The following is a 15276-nucleotide window of genomic DNA, read 5'->3' as shown; positions in this document are numbered from 1 at the left end:
TCATCAGAACAAATAGAATTATAGCTATATGCACATCATTAACAAAATAAATAGAATAGTAAATATGTACAAGTAAAATAGAGTAATAAATCTGTAAAAGTTTGCCCTTACAGATACAATACTATCATATTTGAGACATGACTGATCCCTTTCGTTATCTAGGTACCCTCTGGGACTTCCACATTGCACTTCCCATCCAATCCCATGGCTGCTGGGAAATAACAGGTTAGCACGGGCAGTAAACACTCCAAAGCATTTGGACAGAGCATATCCGTACCTGGAAGCAGGAGGTGGACTTGGGTGGTAAAGAGAGCTAATAATTGTGCTTTGTGAACAAAATGCCCAGTGCCTCTGCTGCTCAGCTATTCCTTCTTTTAGTGCCCATCAGACCCTGCAACCCCAGGAAGTCTATTCCCAGGCTGACCTCCTGCCAGGATTGGGGAAGATCTCCCCACCGAACAGCTGCCCCACCTTCTCCCTATCCAGGCCAAGATGCAGTCTCCTTTCTGGAATGTCTTGGTTGCGGACACGTGGAGTGCTGTGCAGAGCTCTTGCTGTGGGACATGTGGACAGGAGAAAAGAGGGGCAATATTCCCTCTTGCTGCAAAAAGCGTACAGCCTAGTGGAAAGAACACGAGGCTGGGAGCCAGAGGATCTGGGTTCTAATCCCAACTCCACCACTTGACTGCTGCTTGACCTTGGGGAAGTCACTTAACTTCTCTGTGCCTCAGTTCCCTCATCTGTAAAGTGGGGATTAAGTCTGTGAGCCCCATGTGGGACGGGGATTGGATCCAACCTGATTATCTTGAATCTACTCCAGCACTTAGTACAGTGCCTGGCACATAGTAACCACTTAATAAATACTACAGTTGTTATTACTGTTATTATATTAAGAGCACCTGAAAACATCCTTATAACAGGATATCCTCCAGGCATAGAGGAAAAATCAGTAACAGAGGGAAAATCAGGATGAATGAGCCAGTGACAATACCTGATTTCCAGAGATTGACTTTAGCGCAGAGAAATCTGACAACATCTCTCTAACAGACAAACTTAGGTTACTTTCCATTCCTTTTTCAAAGGATCACTTTGAACCATAATTACATTTGGGCCAGGAAACTCAGTAGACAATTGTAGTGTCCTGATGCAGACTCAAGACAAACAATAGCGAAGGAAAATGAGCCTGTCTACTGTGGCTGCCTTTATAGCCTCAGTCTTATTTGCTACAATTCAGAAGCTGAAAGCATTTAAGGTTGGAGTTTTGAGAACCACACTGGCCTCCAAAACATGGTCTGCTTTCCTTCTCTCACTGTCAGCCTCTTGTTCACTCCCTCCTCATGCACATCCAGCCGGCTACAACTCTCCCCATCTTTAAAGCCGTACTAGGAACTAGCCAACCGGGAAGCCTTCCCTGACTAAACCCTCATCTCCCCACTCTATTTTCCCTCCCTACTGCATCAGCACCTCTAGACTGTAAGATCACTGCGGTCAGGGACCGTGACTGCCAACTCTGTTGTAATGTACTTTCCCAGATGCATAGTACAGTGCTCTGCACATAGTAAGTGTTCAATAAATATCACGGATGATACATGGGGCAGTTTCATGCAAGGAGGAGGAGAGTGGAGATGCTGTCAGGGCTGAAAGAAGTGCAGGGCTGTTGGAGGTCCAGCCTCAGTAAAGAGAGGGTGAAGAGGGAAGAGGAAAGGAGAGAAGGCATTTGACTATTCCACAATGGTTTACCCTTGAGCCTCATCTTTTTTTCAATGGTATTTATTAAGTATTTACTATGTGCCAGACACTGTACTAAGCATAGGGTAGATACAAACAAATCAGGTTGGACACAGTCCCTCTCCCACATGGGGCTCCCAGCTTAATCCCCATTTTGCAGGTGAGTAAATTGAGGCACAGAGAAGTTAAGTGACTTGCCCAGTGTCACATAGCAGACAAATGGTGGAGCCAGAATTAGAACCCAGGCCTGTGTTCTATCCACTAGACCACACTGCTTCTCATCTGAACACAGAGTTCCCATTTTAGAGATTTATTACAAAAATGCCACCAGTAATCAGGCTTCCTTTGGTACCGCATCTTGTTACTAACTCCCCTACAGCAACAAGCACCAATGATGGGGATGGTCATTCATTCATTCAATCGTATTTATTGAGTGCTTACTGTGGGCAGAGCACTGTACTAAGCACTTGGGAAGTACAAGTTGGCAACATATAGAGACGGTCCCTACCCAACAACGGGCTCACAGTCTAGAAGTGGGAGATAGACAACAAAACAAAACATATTAACAAAATAAAATAAATAGCATAGTAAATATGTAAAAGTAAAATAGAGTAATAAATCTGTACGAACATATATATATATGGTCCTGTCTCGATCTTATTTATGGTATTGACCCCTGGCCCACATCCTCCCCCTGGCCTGGAATGCCCTCCCTCCGCACATCTGCCAAGCTAGCTCTCTTCCTCCCTTCAAAGCCCTACTGAGAGCTCACCTCCTCCAGGAGGCCTTCCCAGACTGAGCCCCCTCCTTCCTCTCCCCCTCCTCCCTCTCCCCATCCCCTCCGCCTTACTTCCTTTCCCTCCCCACAGCACCTGTATATATGTTTGTACAGATTTATTACTCTATTTTACTTGTACATATTTACTATTCTATTTATTTTATTTTGTTAATATGTATTGTTTTGTTGTCTGTCTCTCCCTTCTAGACTGTAAGCCCGCTATTGAGTAGGGACCATCTCTATATGCTACCAACCTGTACTTTCCAAGCGCTTAGTACAGTGCTCTGCACACAGTAAGAGCTCAATAAATACAATTTAATGAATGAATGGTATTCATCAAGCACTTACTTTATACCAAGCACTGTGCTAAGTGCTGTGGTAGATGCAGAGAGGCAGCATGGCTCAATGGAAAGAACACAGGCTTTGGAGTCAGAGGTCATGGGTTCAAATCTCAGCTCTGCCAATTGTCAGCTTTGTGACCTTGGGCAAGTCACTTAACTTCTCTGTGCCTCAATTCCCTCATCTGTAAAATGGGGATTAAGACTGTGAGCCCCCTGTGGGACAATCTGATCACTGTGTAACCTCCCCAGTGCTTAGAACAGTGCTTTGCACATAGTATCATTATTATTATTATTATTATTATTATTATTATTATTATTATTATTATTATTATTATTATTATTATTACCAGACCAGACCTAGCCCCTGCTCCACTGGGGCATATTATTCTGGTATTGATTTCTGAATGATAATAATAATTATGGTACTTGTTAAGTGCTTCCTATGTGCCAAGTGCTGTTCTAAGTGCTGGAATAGATACAAGTTAATTGGGTTGAACAAAAGTCCCTGTCCCAACTGGGCTCTCACTCTTATCCCCATTTTTTTACAGATGAGATAACTGAGGAACAGAGAAGTTAAATGACTTGCCCAAGGTCACACAGCAGACATATGGCAGAGCCGGAATTAAAATCCAGGTCCTTCTGTCTCGCGGGCCTGTGCTCTATACACTAAGCCGTCCTGCTTCCCTTGCATGCTGCTTTAGACAATGTGGCCTAGTGGAAAGACCTTGGGATTGGTAGTCAGGAGATCTAATTTCTAGTTCTGGCTTCTCCACTTCTGTTATGTGTATTCTTGGATATGTCCCTTAACTTCTCTGTACCGCAACTGTAAAATGGGGATAAAATATCTGCTCTTAGACTGTAATGAATGTGTGGGAAGGGATGGTGTTCTACCTGATTATCTTTTATCTAACCAATGCTTGGCCCAAAGTAAGTGCTTGGTAATTACTATCACTATTACTGGTGGCATGAGCTATATTACATGTCCTTCCAAAAAAAGGAAAAGGGCTTTTTGTGGACTCACCTGACCCCCTGTCAAATTCAAGGTCCCTTGGAAAGACTATGGCTCCAACTGCTCTCAGGATCCAGTCAGATTGGCAATTCTGCTTAGGACAGGGACATGGCCCATAAAGTCCTTGAGGACAAGAATCATTCCTTCTCATTCTTTTGCACTCTCCCAAGTGCTTAGTATAGAGCTGGGCATATAATAGGCTCTCAAGAAATGCTACTGAGGATGATAAGGAGGAAGAGGATGATGATAGAGAGTGCTTACCTCCAGGGATTTATTTTAAGGTTCTCATTCTGAGCTCCCTGTCCAGAGAGACACCGTGAGTTGCTGATTACATCATTCAGCTGAACTCCAATCTGCCTCTGACCCCCCTGTTTCCTGGCTCCTGCTGTTCATCATTCTCCTCCACTATTCTGTCTATTGCAAGGAAGAGAGGTGTGGGAGGAGGAAATATCTGCCATCTGAAACCCGGGATACAGTAGTCCAGCAGCTGTTCTCCCTTCTGTCACCGCCATGCTCTGTCTGTGGCTTCAGATAAAAACCACAATCGTGTTTTGCATGCAGGTGCATGGGCACATTGCTCTTTTTCATAAAATGCTACTTCATTCACTGTTCTCCCCATATAATGACATAGGTTAATAAATGATCAAAACTCCAGATATTGACTTCTCAGTTCCTTGTTTCTGCTAACAAACATGAAGCCAAATTTTTGACCATTTTATAATGGAGGTGTCCCTCCCAGGTTACATTTTTCAAGCCTGAGATTCTTTAATTAAAGGAGAAACTCAAACTCAATTATCTCCCCAAAGCCTATGTATTGACTGCCTGTGTTCGTGTCGCATCTGCTTGTCAAAATCTGTTCATGAATTCAGTTGGGCAGAGAGTCAGTCTAATTCTACAACCTTTGTTCATTGAATAAATATTTAATATGCCAAAGTATTTAAATATTGTAATAATTATATTAATGGGGCAATCAAAAAGAGCTAAACATGGAGAGATGTAGTTATGAAATCCTCCACAAAGGGCAAACACTAAACAAGCAGAAAGCAAGCAAAATGGAATTGGTTTTGTGAAAACAGGAGCCCGTCTGTCATGTGAGATAAGCCTAGTGCCTCTAACCAAATCACAGATGTCTTGACGTTTCTAAGCTGAGGTTGTTGGTATAAAGGTAATGGGAACACAGACTTCTTTAACAATCAAATAAAGCAAAATCAAAGAAATATCTGGAATGATTATGTGGAAGATAATGACATAACAGCGTTGTTTAAAACGCTTTACCCACATCTTCCCTCTCCTCAAAAGTCTCCAGTGGTTGCCCGTCCATCTCCACATGAAACAAACTCCTTACCATTGAATTTAAGGCACTCAATCAGCTCTCCCCGACCTACATTACCTTACTGATCTACTACAACCCAGCCAGCGACCAATGCCAACCTAGTCACTGTACCCATGTCTTGCTGCCAATTCCCTGCCCACATCCTCCCTCTGGCCTGGAATTCCCTCTCCTTTCATATCCAAGGGGCCTTCCCCGACTAAGCGGTAATTTCTCCTACTTGCTCTCCCTTCTCCATCACCTATGTGCCCTTTAAGAACTTGATATTCACCCCACCCCGAGTCCTTTGTATATATCCTTTTATCCTGCTATTTCTCCCATCTGTAATTTATTTTAATGTTTTGTATTGTACTACCCCAAGCTATTTTAACTGTGAGCTCCATGTGGAACAGGAACTCTGAACCACCTTATTAATTTGTATCTACTCCAGTGCAAAGAATAGTGTTTTATACATAGTAAGCACTTAAATACTATTATTATGTGCTCAGTCCAATGCTCTGTACAAAGTAAGCCCTCAGTAAATACCACTGATTGATTCTTACTGCACCACCTTCCCTCACTCACCTGCCCCACCAACTCTCTGCTAATACTTCAACATAAACCCAACTTCTTGCCTGCAGACTCCACTCTTTGCTGGAATCCTGTCTGAAGCATCTTCTGGCATCTTCTGGGAGCTGGAGACCTGCCACTATTTTTTCTTACTTTGCCTCTAAATTCCTAGAAAACAAACAGAGTCGAGAGAAAACAAAACCAAAACAACGCCAACCAACCCAATGGTGAAATACTAAAACAGAATAATGCAAGATAGCTAAGCTACAGAAGGCTATATGGAATTAATCCAAAGGAAGGCACTAGATAAAAGAATGCAGATGTCTCCAGCCTAAAATAATACTAATGAGCTCTTAAAAATCACCTCTATTTAGGAATATTCCCTGTAAGTCTTTCTGACAAAGTAAACATGATAAAATCATAACAGACTCTATCTTTTACTCTCTTAGGATCTCTGAAGAGGAAGATAGCTCCTCATTCATCATATGCAGGAAGGAAATTCTGAAGAGCTAGGAGGAATATTTCAATACCCTCCTCAATATACACTCTAATAATTTAGATGATGCCCTTCACAAACATTAACAGAAACATGTAACTTGTCACAACTAATGAGGAAGTCACTGCAGCAATTAGATCCATAACAATATTCATTAAGCAATTATTATGTGCCAAGCACTGTACTAATTCCTGGGGTAGATACATGGTAATCAGACTGGACACACTTCCTCTCCTACACGGGGCTCACAGTTCAAGTAGGAAGGAGAACATGTATTTAATCTCCATTTTTACTGATGAGGAAACTGAAGCACAGAGAAGTTAAGTATTTTGTCCAAGATCGCACAGCAGGCAAGTTGTAGTTCCAGGCTTAGAACCTGGTTCTCTTACTCCCAGGCCTGTGCTCTTTCCACTAGGTTATACAGCTTTTCATGAAAAATAACAACGTGGCCCAATGGCATAGCCATCTGAGATCTAAAAACTTGGAGAGGGTACATTCACTAAACTCTTGGCTAAAACCTTCTTCACTACATAGAGCATTGAGTTGTCACATGATCTCAAAGACACTACCACCTTTAAGAAGAAATATCATATAATAGAAATGATCAAGAAATCTCAATTTCCATTGCAGGCAAGATCCTAGCTAGAGTACTTCTTGATCGATTTCCAAAGAATATCATCCACCAAACACTCCCATAATCACAACAGGGCTTTGAATTACAGCAAGCCCCGCAGACGCAATCTTTAGATACAGGAAAAGTTCAGGGACAGCACCATTACCTCTACATAGTTTTTCATACATCTTTCAAGAAGTATGGGACACCATCAATAGGACTGTACTCTAGAAGCAACGTGGTCTACTGGATAGAGCGTAGGGCTGGGAATCAGAGGGACATTGGTTCTAATTCCAGCTCCTCCACTTGTCAGCTGTGTGACCTTGAGCAAGTCACTTCACTTCTCCGTGCTTCAGTTACCTCATCTGTAAAATGGGGCTTTGTACGTAGTGAGAGTCCTATGTAGGACAGGGACTGTGTCCAACTCGATTATCTTGTATCTACCCTAGAACTTAGAACAGTGCCTGGCAAGAGTAAATGCTTAACAAATACCATAATTCATGAATGACAAATTACATAGTAAATTATTTAGAAACTTCATTAAGATTCTGAAACTACTTCATAATGGCATGGGTAGCTATGTCAGATCTGGGGGATGCCCTGTCCAGTTTATTCCCTGTAGGCAACGGAATAAAACCAGGGGTTCTTATAGTGGGTATAGTCCTACTTAATTTATTCTACATAGCCTTGCTGCAGTTCTCACCAAGAGACCTGGATTCAGGTGGCAAAATGTGAATATAATCAGCCCCTGAACGACTGAATACCGAGTTGGTCTCCGAGAGGCCACTGTGAGTTTCCCAGCCTTCCCCTGAAAGTCAGGACTCTGATTCTCCTGTGTCACTCAATACACAGCTTCTCATTTAGGGCAGGCCTTTCCAAACATGATTTGGCAGCATCGTCATAAACAAAATGATTTACTGAGTACCCAGGGTGTATCTCCTGCCTCTGCAGTTCTAGCAGAAAGACTGAAAAAAAAAGGCATCATTTGGAATATGAAAATAATTGACCACCTCTTGCTGTGTTCTCAGTGATCCAGTCGTCTTTGCTTCTGATTAATGTTCTGCACTACATGAGCAGCTTTGTCAGTTCTGATTACTCCTAAAAAAGAACAAGAAGGCTTAGCTGTTTATCTTGGGGGACAATTTAAATGTAAGTTTAGTTCTTTCCTCAAATTTTCTTAGATTCAGTATCCAGGACACCAGATTTTGTAAATGACATTTTTGGGGGCGGGGGTTGGGGGCAGGTAGAGTGAGGGTATTCATTTTTGGAAAAACGTTTAAGCAAATGACTGATAAAAATGCCTCTTGAAAGCTTGCTAAAGACATTTTTAAAGGCCTCCACAATACACACTAGAATGGAGGGGAGGACAGCAGCTTGAGAGGGGACTGAGTCACCTTCCATCCCACCCAACCAGTCCTCATTCCTGTGGCTTTACCTGTGGTGACAGCAATGCTCAGTTTACTGCGAGAGTCACTGGCATCCCTAAGGTCAGTCTTAAAAAAAGCTTTGGAGTAATGGGGAGAGAGTGGGGAGATGTAGATGGGGGTGGTGGGGCGGTGGAGTTCAGGGTGCCTGATGGATGGTGGGAAGTGATTAAGAATAGGGGAGAATGGGAAGGGAATTAATTTGCCCTCAGAAATTCGCTATCCCATTGCAGATGGAAGTTTGCATCTGCTGAGGTAAATTAGTCAATAGTGTAGGCAGTAATTTCTGGGTTGCACGTATGTTCTTAACCCAAGGAATGGCTATGCTTTTAATTCTTTTTACGTGGCCTAGTGGAAAGAGCAAGGGCCTGGGAATCAGTGGACCTGTGTTCTAACCCCAGCTCTGCCATTTGTCTATTGTGTAACCTTGGGCAAATTACTTAACTTCTCTGTGCCTCGGTTTCCTCATCTGCAAAATAGGGCTTAAATCCTACCTCCTGCCTACCTAGACTGTGAGCCCCATGTGAGATAAGGACTGTGTCCAACCTGCTTACCTTGTATCCACCCCAGTACTTAGAACAATGTTTGACACATAGTAAGAGCTTAACAAATATCGTTAAAAAAACAAACTGCTAAAAATTAGCCATAATGAAGTTTATGTCAACATACTTCCTGGTGAATATTTTAATCTGAAAACTTCAACAAGGCACATCTCTTATTCTTACTTGATTCAATTAGCACCTTTCTGAATGTGCAAGTTAAATTAAAATTAGGGACTAGCAGGTGGTTACTGAGGCTGCCAAGTTCTGATCAAACCAGGCAGAATATTGGATGAACACCAAAGAAACACTCCAGAAAGAAGTGAAAAGTGAGAAATACATAATTTCATGTTACCTTCTTTTGCCCTGAGAATAAATTCTAAAGTCTCTGATTGAACAGGTGCAACCTTTAACAGTCAAGTTGGGAATTACATAAAAAGTGTTAAAAAATATATATTGTTGTGGGATATTGTTGCTTTACCAGCTGATCTGGAAGGCATTCAGACTTTGGTGCAAATTATGTATTTGCTGGTTAGACCAAGAAAAATGCAAAGGATTGTTCTACATTCTGGACTCGGGTTTCTTCCTAAATGCAATATTTAATAAATTGTTTCTGGCTACCTTGCTAAAAGTGCACAACAGGCAGTTATTAATGCTAATCATTGGAATGTGTCAGGGCAAAACTCCAAATTCCTCATCCTTTCAAGATAGTGATCTAACTGATGCTCAGCAACCCAAACATAACTGTTAAAGGTTTGCCTTGTGCGTATCGCTTATCCAGGTTTTCGATTTACAGGAGTAACTCAGCCCTCAAAATCGTGCTTCCTTTTATCTGGCTGGAGTCCACTTTCAAGTCCTTCACTACAAATCAACATCTTTTTGCAAATATCAGGTCAGAAATCATGAAAAGCAAGTATATGAAAAGAACGCTTGGCCAGCCTTATTTACTTGCAGTTCTTTAAGTTCCCTTACTCTTTATGCCCCCTTTCTCATTCCCTTTTATACAATAAATGGTATTTGGTGGTGTCCAAAGGTAGGATTTGCTGCTTCAAGAGAATTAGGCTAAAACCCTTGCCAACGCCAAAGAAAAATATGAAAAGATAGAGGCTGATAGATATTGATAAGGGGCTGGTCAGAACCTGTTAATACCAGAAAAAGGCACACAGTTCTTCAGGGTTTTTTTTTTTTAATGGGATTTGCTAAGCGCTTACTCTGTGCCAGGAACTGTTCTAAGCGCTGGGGTAGTTACAAGCTAAATAAGTTGGACTCAGTCCCTATCCCTCACAGTCAATCCCCATTTTGCAGATGAGGGAACTGAGGCACAGAAAAGTGAAGTGACTTACCCAAAGTCACACAGCAGACAAGTGGTGGAGTCAGAATTAGAACCCAGGTCCTCCTGACTCCTAGGCCCTTGCTCTATCTATGAGGCCACGCTGCTTCTCAGTTCTTTCCGAGCTAGAAAAGTAAGTTACTCTGCCTATGCTGGAGGAACACATTCTGAAACCTAGGATCAAGGGCCAGAGGAAGAGAGTTTACTCTGTGGAGGCAAACAAACCCAAGATCACAGGGTTGGAAAAGGCCAGAGCTGCCGCTTTTCCTCAGGGACCGTCTGAGCATATTTAATTAAACTTCACCTGCATGTTTCCAAAATGATATTTTTAGAAACAATTACATAAAGAGTCTTGAGCTTCTTGGAGCCTAATGGACCAGGGTCTCTTGATCTCAAGCATCTTAAGGTGGGTAAAACTACTTCTCTAAAACAAAAGAGATGCTGAAGCCCAACAGAGCTAAGACTCACTTGGGTAAGGCGAGCTACAGTTGAGCATGAAGCCCGGACCTCCCTCTTAGTGGTCTGCCCCTCCATCTCCACATATTAGTGTGGTCAGGTCACAGGCTATTTCCAACTGGCCCGGCAGGTAAAGTTTCCGGCTCTGGTTCGAGGGGATTTATTGGTATCTATTGAGCTCCTTCTGTAGAGCATTATACTAATGCTTGGGAAAGTTCAATACAATGGAGTTGGTAGGCACCATCCCCACCCACAAGAGCTTACAGTCTACCATGGTACTGAAGGCCAAGAACTGTGAGTTCAGTGGACTTGCAGGAAGGCTTTTCTGCTATCTCCTCTAGCATCCACTGCACCATCCACCTCTTCTCCATTGCCGTAGGCTTCAAGGGTATTTTGGGACTTTGTGTTCATTGTTTTAATGGCCTACCAAGGAATAATCGGAAAACCATCTAGTTATAATAAGTTTTTTAATCGGCCTTTCCACAGGCTAAAATATATGAAGCTCGCTTTCATCACCAATGTTACTTATTGAGTGCTTACTATGTACAAAGCACTACTGAGCACTTAGGAGAGTACAAAAAGTTGGTAGACACGTTCCCTGTCCACAACAAGCTTACAGTCTAGAAGGGAGGTAGAGAGACTGGAGTATCATTGGAGAACGTGACAAACTCCCTTCTTACTATTAAGTATTAACTAGAGAAGCAACATGGCGTAATGGATAGAGCACGGGCTTGGGAATCAGAAGGTCATGGGCTCTAATCCCAGCTCCGCCACTTCTCTGCTGTGTGACCTTGTGTCACTGCACTTCTCTGTCCTCAGTTCCCTCATCTGTAAAATGGGGATTAAGACTGTGAGCCCCACGTGGAACAGGGACTGTGTACAATCTGATGATATTGTATCTACCCCAATGCTTAGTACAGTGCCTAGTACATAGTAAGTGCTTAACAAATACCATAATTATTATTAAGTTACCCAGGTGACACCTTTTGAAGGGTAAAGTGATTTATTCCCAATGATTTACTTGTGAGAGTAGGAGAAATTTAGATAGTCTACCCTCAATTCAGACTTAACTCCAAGGGACTGTGGGCCTCTGGCTTGAATTTTACATCAAAATGACATTTCCTTTAACTCGGGTCCCTCCAAGATTTATTTTATATATGTACTGTTTAAGATTTGGCACAGAATCAGACCTCTGTTTTCTGTAGAGCCTAAATTCTGATTCCAAGAATTTTGTTGTGTTCAATACTTTTCCATTTGATCCAAAGCAGGCCAGAGAGTCTAAGACCACAGATTTCTAAACAAGTTGTAATTTGAACTCTCCAACTTCTGACCCTCACAAAATCTCCTAAACCAGAAAAAGCCAAGATGGGGATGAATAAAGGTTGTCCCCAACATTGCTTTAAAACAGATTCTGAAATGTTGGAGGAATGCAGCATGGTGTGATTGTATGTGCAGTAATGAATGCAGCACAGCAACCGGATACAGCTTCATATGACAGATGGACAAAAAATACATACCCCACAAAAAACATTTCTGAAACCAAATATGCCTCTCACAACCTAACCTACCTCAGAAAGTGATGAATTCACTGTCTGACAAGCCAGCTGACCAAGTCCATCTGGCCTCTGAAATATCAGATCCTGGCTTACCAGGAAGTCATTCAGTCTTGACCTGGGCAGGGACATTATAAGAAAAAGTTTACAACCCATTTTGTGCCTTCATTCCTTTTAGGAGAAGCAGCAGCGCATAGGGGAAAGAGCACATGGGCTTGGGACTCAGAGGACCTGGGTTCTATTTCTGGGTCTGTCACTTACCGGCTGTGTGACCTTGGACAAGTCACTTAGTTTCCTTCGCCTTGTTTTTTTTTTCCATCTGTAAAATGGCAATTCAATACCTATTCTCCTTTCTACTTAGACTGTGAGCCTGATGAGGGACACAATTTTTATCTGACCTGGTCATCTTGCACCTACCCCAGGGGTTAGTACAGTGCTTGGCACATAGTGAGTGCCTAAATAGAACAATTATTAGTCATAGTGCCTATGATACAGGATGTAAGCCCCATGTGGGACAGGGACTGTGTCCAACCTGATTTGCTCATATCTACTCCCAGCATTTAGAACAGTGCCTGGCACAGGGTAAGCATTTAACAACTATTATTATTATTGTTAGGATGGATGGAAGGAGGAACACAAAAAGAATTATGAAAACCATTTTATGAGTTCTGATCCTGTAATGATCTGCTGCCAAACTGTATTACCAAAGGGAGACATGTATTATTAGGGTTTTGGCTGATTTGAACCACCATGAGAAATCATCATAGCCTCTGGTATTAACAAAGTGGCTGATTCAGTCAGCTCAGGGTTTTAGAGCTCCAGTTCTGGCATGGGTCCTAGACTCATATGGGCCTCTGGATAATTCCCTTGACTTTATCTGCCTTGGCGCTGCTGACTCTAAATTGGGGAATCCAAGGAGGCCCGGCTGAATGCTCGGTGGACATTAAACCTCAGAATTGAGGACCAGGTCAGCCACCTGACCCCATGGAAAAAGCCATTTGCCTCTGAAATGAAAGAAGATTATATATGTTGTTGATGAACACAAGGCTCGTTTCCACTGGAAGTGCCAATGGTGGGGAGGGCAGAGACAGTTACAGAATGCTAAGAAGGGGGAAAGAGTCAAGCACTGTTTCCTGCTCCTTGGAGGCCAGAATGAACCAGTTAAACTACTAGCTGCCCCAGTTCCTACTGATTTATTCACAACTCAAAGAAGCAGCATGGCCTTGTGGATAGGGAACTTGTTAACTAATTCTGTCAAATTGTACTGTCCCAAGTACTTAGTTCAGTGCTCTGCCCATAGTAAGCACTCAATAAATACCATTGATTGACTGACTGATAAAGCCTGGGAGTCAGAAGGACCTGGGCTCTAATCCTGGATCGGCCACTTGTCTGCTGTGTGATCCTGGGCAAGTCACTTCACTTCTCTGTGCCTCAGTTACCTCATCTGTAAAATGCGGATTAAGATTGTGAGCTCCATACAGGTCATGGACTACGTCCTACCTGATTCTCTTGTATCTACCCTAGTGCTTAGTACAGTGCCTGGCACATTTTAAAAAAATTTTATGGTATTTGTTAAGCACTTTCTATGTGCCAGGCATTGGCAATGGCACTGTACTCAGCACTGACCATGTTCAAAGACCTGGGCCCACATGAGCAACTTTATAGTACCTCACCTCACCTACAGCTATGTATGGAGAAGAGATGTTGAAATCCTGGGGCCTCCAATGTGACCAAGTCAATATCCTGATGTCTCAATCTGGGTGCCAAGGGAGATGGCAGTTCACCAAAAGTAGGTGACATGATAGGCACAGGAGAAAGAGCAAGGAACTGTAAGTCAGGAAACCTGGGTTCTAATCCCAGCCCAGACACTGACCTGTTGTGTTGTCTTGAGCAAGTCACTCAACCTCTTTGTGCCATAGTTTCCTCATCTAAGAAATGGGGTGAAAATTACTGTCCACCCTCCCTCTTAGACTTTGAGCTCCCTGTGGGACAAGGACTGTGCCTGATTTCATTATCTTTTGTTTTCCCCAGTGCTTATCACAGTCCTTGATGACTTCAAGGCTCTAAGTACGTAATCATCATCATCATCATCATTATTATTATTATTATTATTGCCAGAACATTCTCTCAGGGCTCAAAGTGTGAATCCCCATTGTAACTGAAGCACAGAGAAATTCAGTGACTTGCCCAAGGGCACACAGCAGACAAATGGCCGAGCTGGAATCAGAACCCAGGTCCTCTGTCTCCCACATCCATGCTTTTTCCACTAGGCCATGCTGCTTCTTGGTTCTACATGGCTCTACTACCATGGCATTTTACTTTTATCTTTCCCCTCTAATAGCAGATTATGCAACTATCAGGCATTAATTTAACTAAGTCTTTCTTGAACCTATTGCTATTATGATTATCTATCTGCTTTCCCTAACTTCTGGCTGGATCCCTGAAAATCTAGAGAGAAATATTGAAAAGATATGCAACTATCATGGAGAAGCAGTATGACCTGGTGGAAACAGCATAGCCCTGGGAGTCAGAAGGACCTGGTTCTAATCCCGGCTCTACTACTTGTCTGCTGTGTGACCTTGGGCAAGTGGTCTAACTTCTCTGTGCCTCAGTTATCGCATCTGTGAAATGGAGATTACGATTATGAACCCCATGTGGGACAGAGACTGTGACCAACCTGACTAACTTGTATCTACCCCATCGCTTAGTACAGTGACTGGCACATAGTAAACTCTAACCATAAAAAAGCAACTTTCCCTTAAAATAGTGAAGTTTTTAAGTATTCATGTAATAAACTATCACTTCCTTAATTTTGTGGTATCTAAATTGATCTGGCTCAGAAATAGGAAGAAAGATCTAGTCTATTGTTATTATGATTCAAACTTGTGGTTCTTAGAATTTCAGCTTTTCAAAACTAACACCCAAGGCAACAGGCAAAATGCACAAAAAAGTTAAGGCCCAAATCAGTTATTTACTTAAAAAATATATCTGCTCACTGAAAAAATTTTGCACATTCTTGTCACTAGTTTATAATCTGAAGTTCTTGTAAAAGAACTGAGGTAATTATAGGTTTTGGATAGCTCTTGAAGTCATTTTTCACCAACTTGTATTTTTTCATGGGAATAATGAG

The sequence above is a fragment of the Tachyglossus aculeatus genome, chromosome 12 (assembly GCF_015852505.1).
Source record: "Tachyglossus aculeatus isolate mTacAcu1 chromosome 12, mTacAcu1.pri, whole genome shotgun sequence".
Lineage (NCBI taxonomy): Eukaryota > Metazoa > Chordata > Mammalia > Monotremata > Tachyglossidae > Tachyglossus > Tachyglossus aculeatus.
This window is presented reverse-complemented; position numbering follows the sequence as displayed.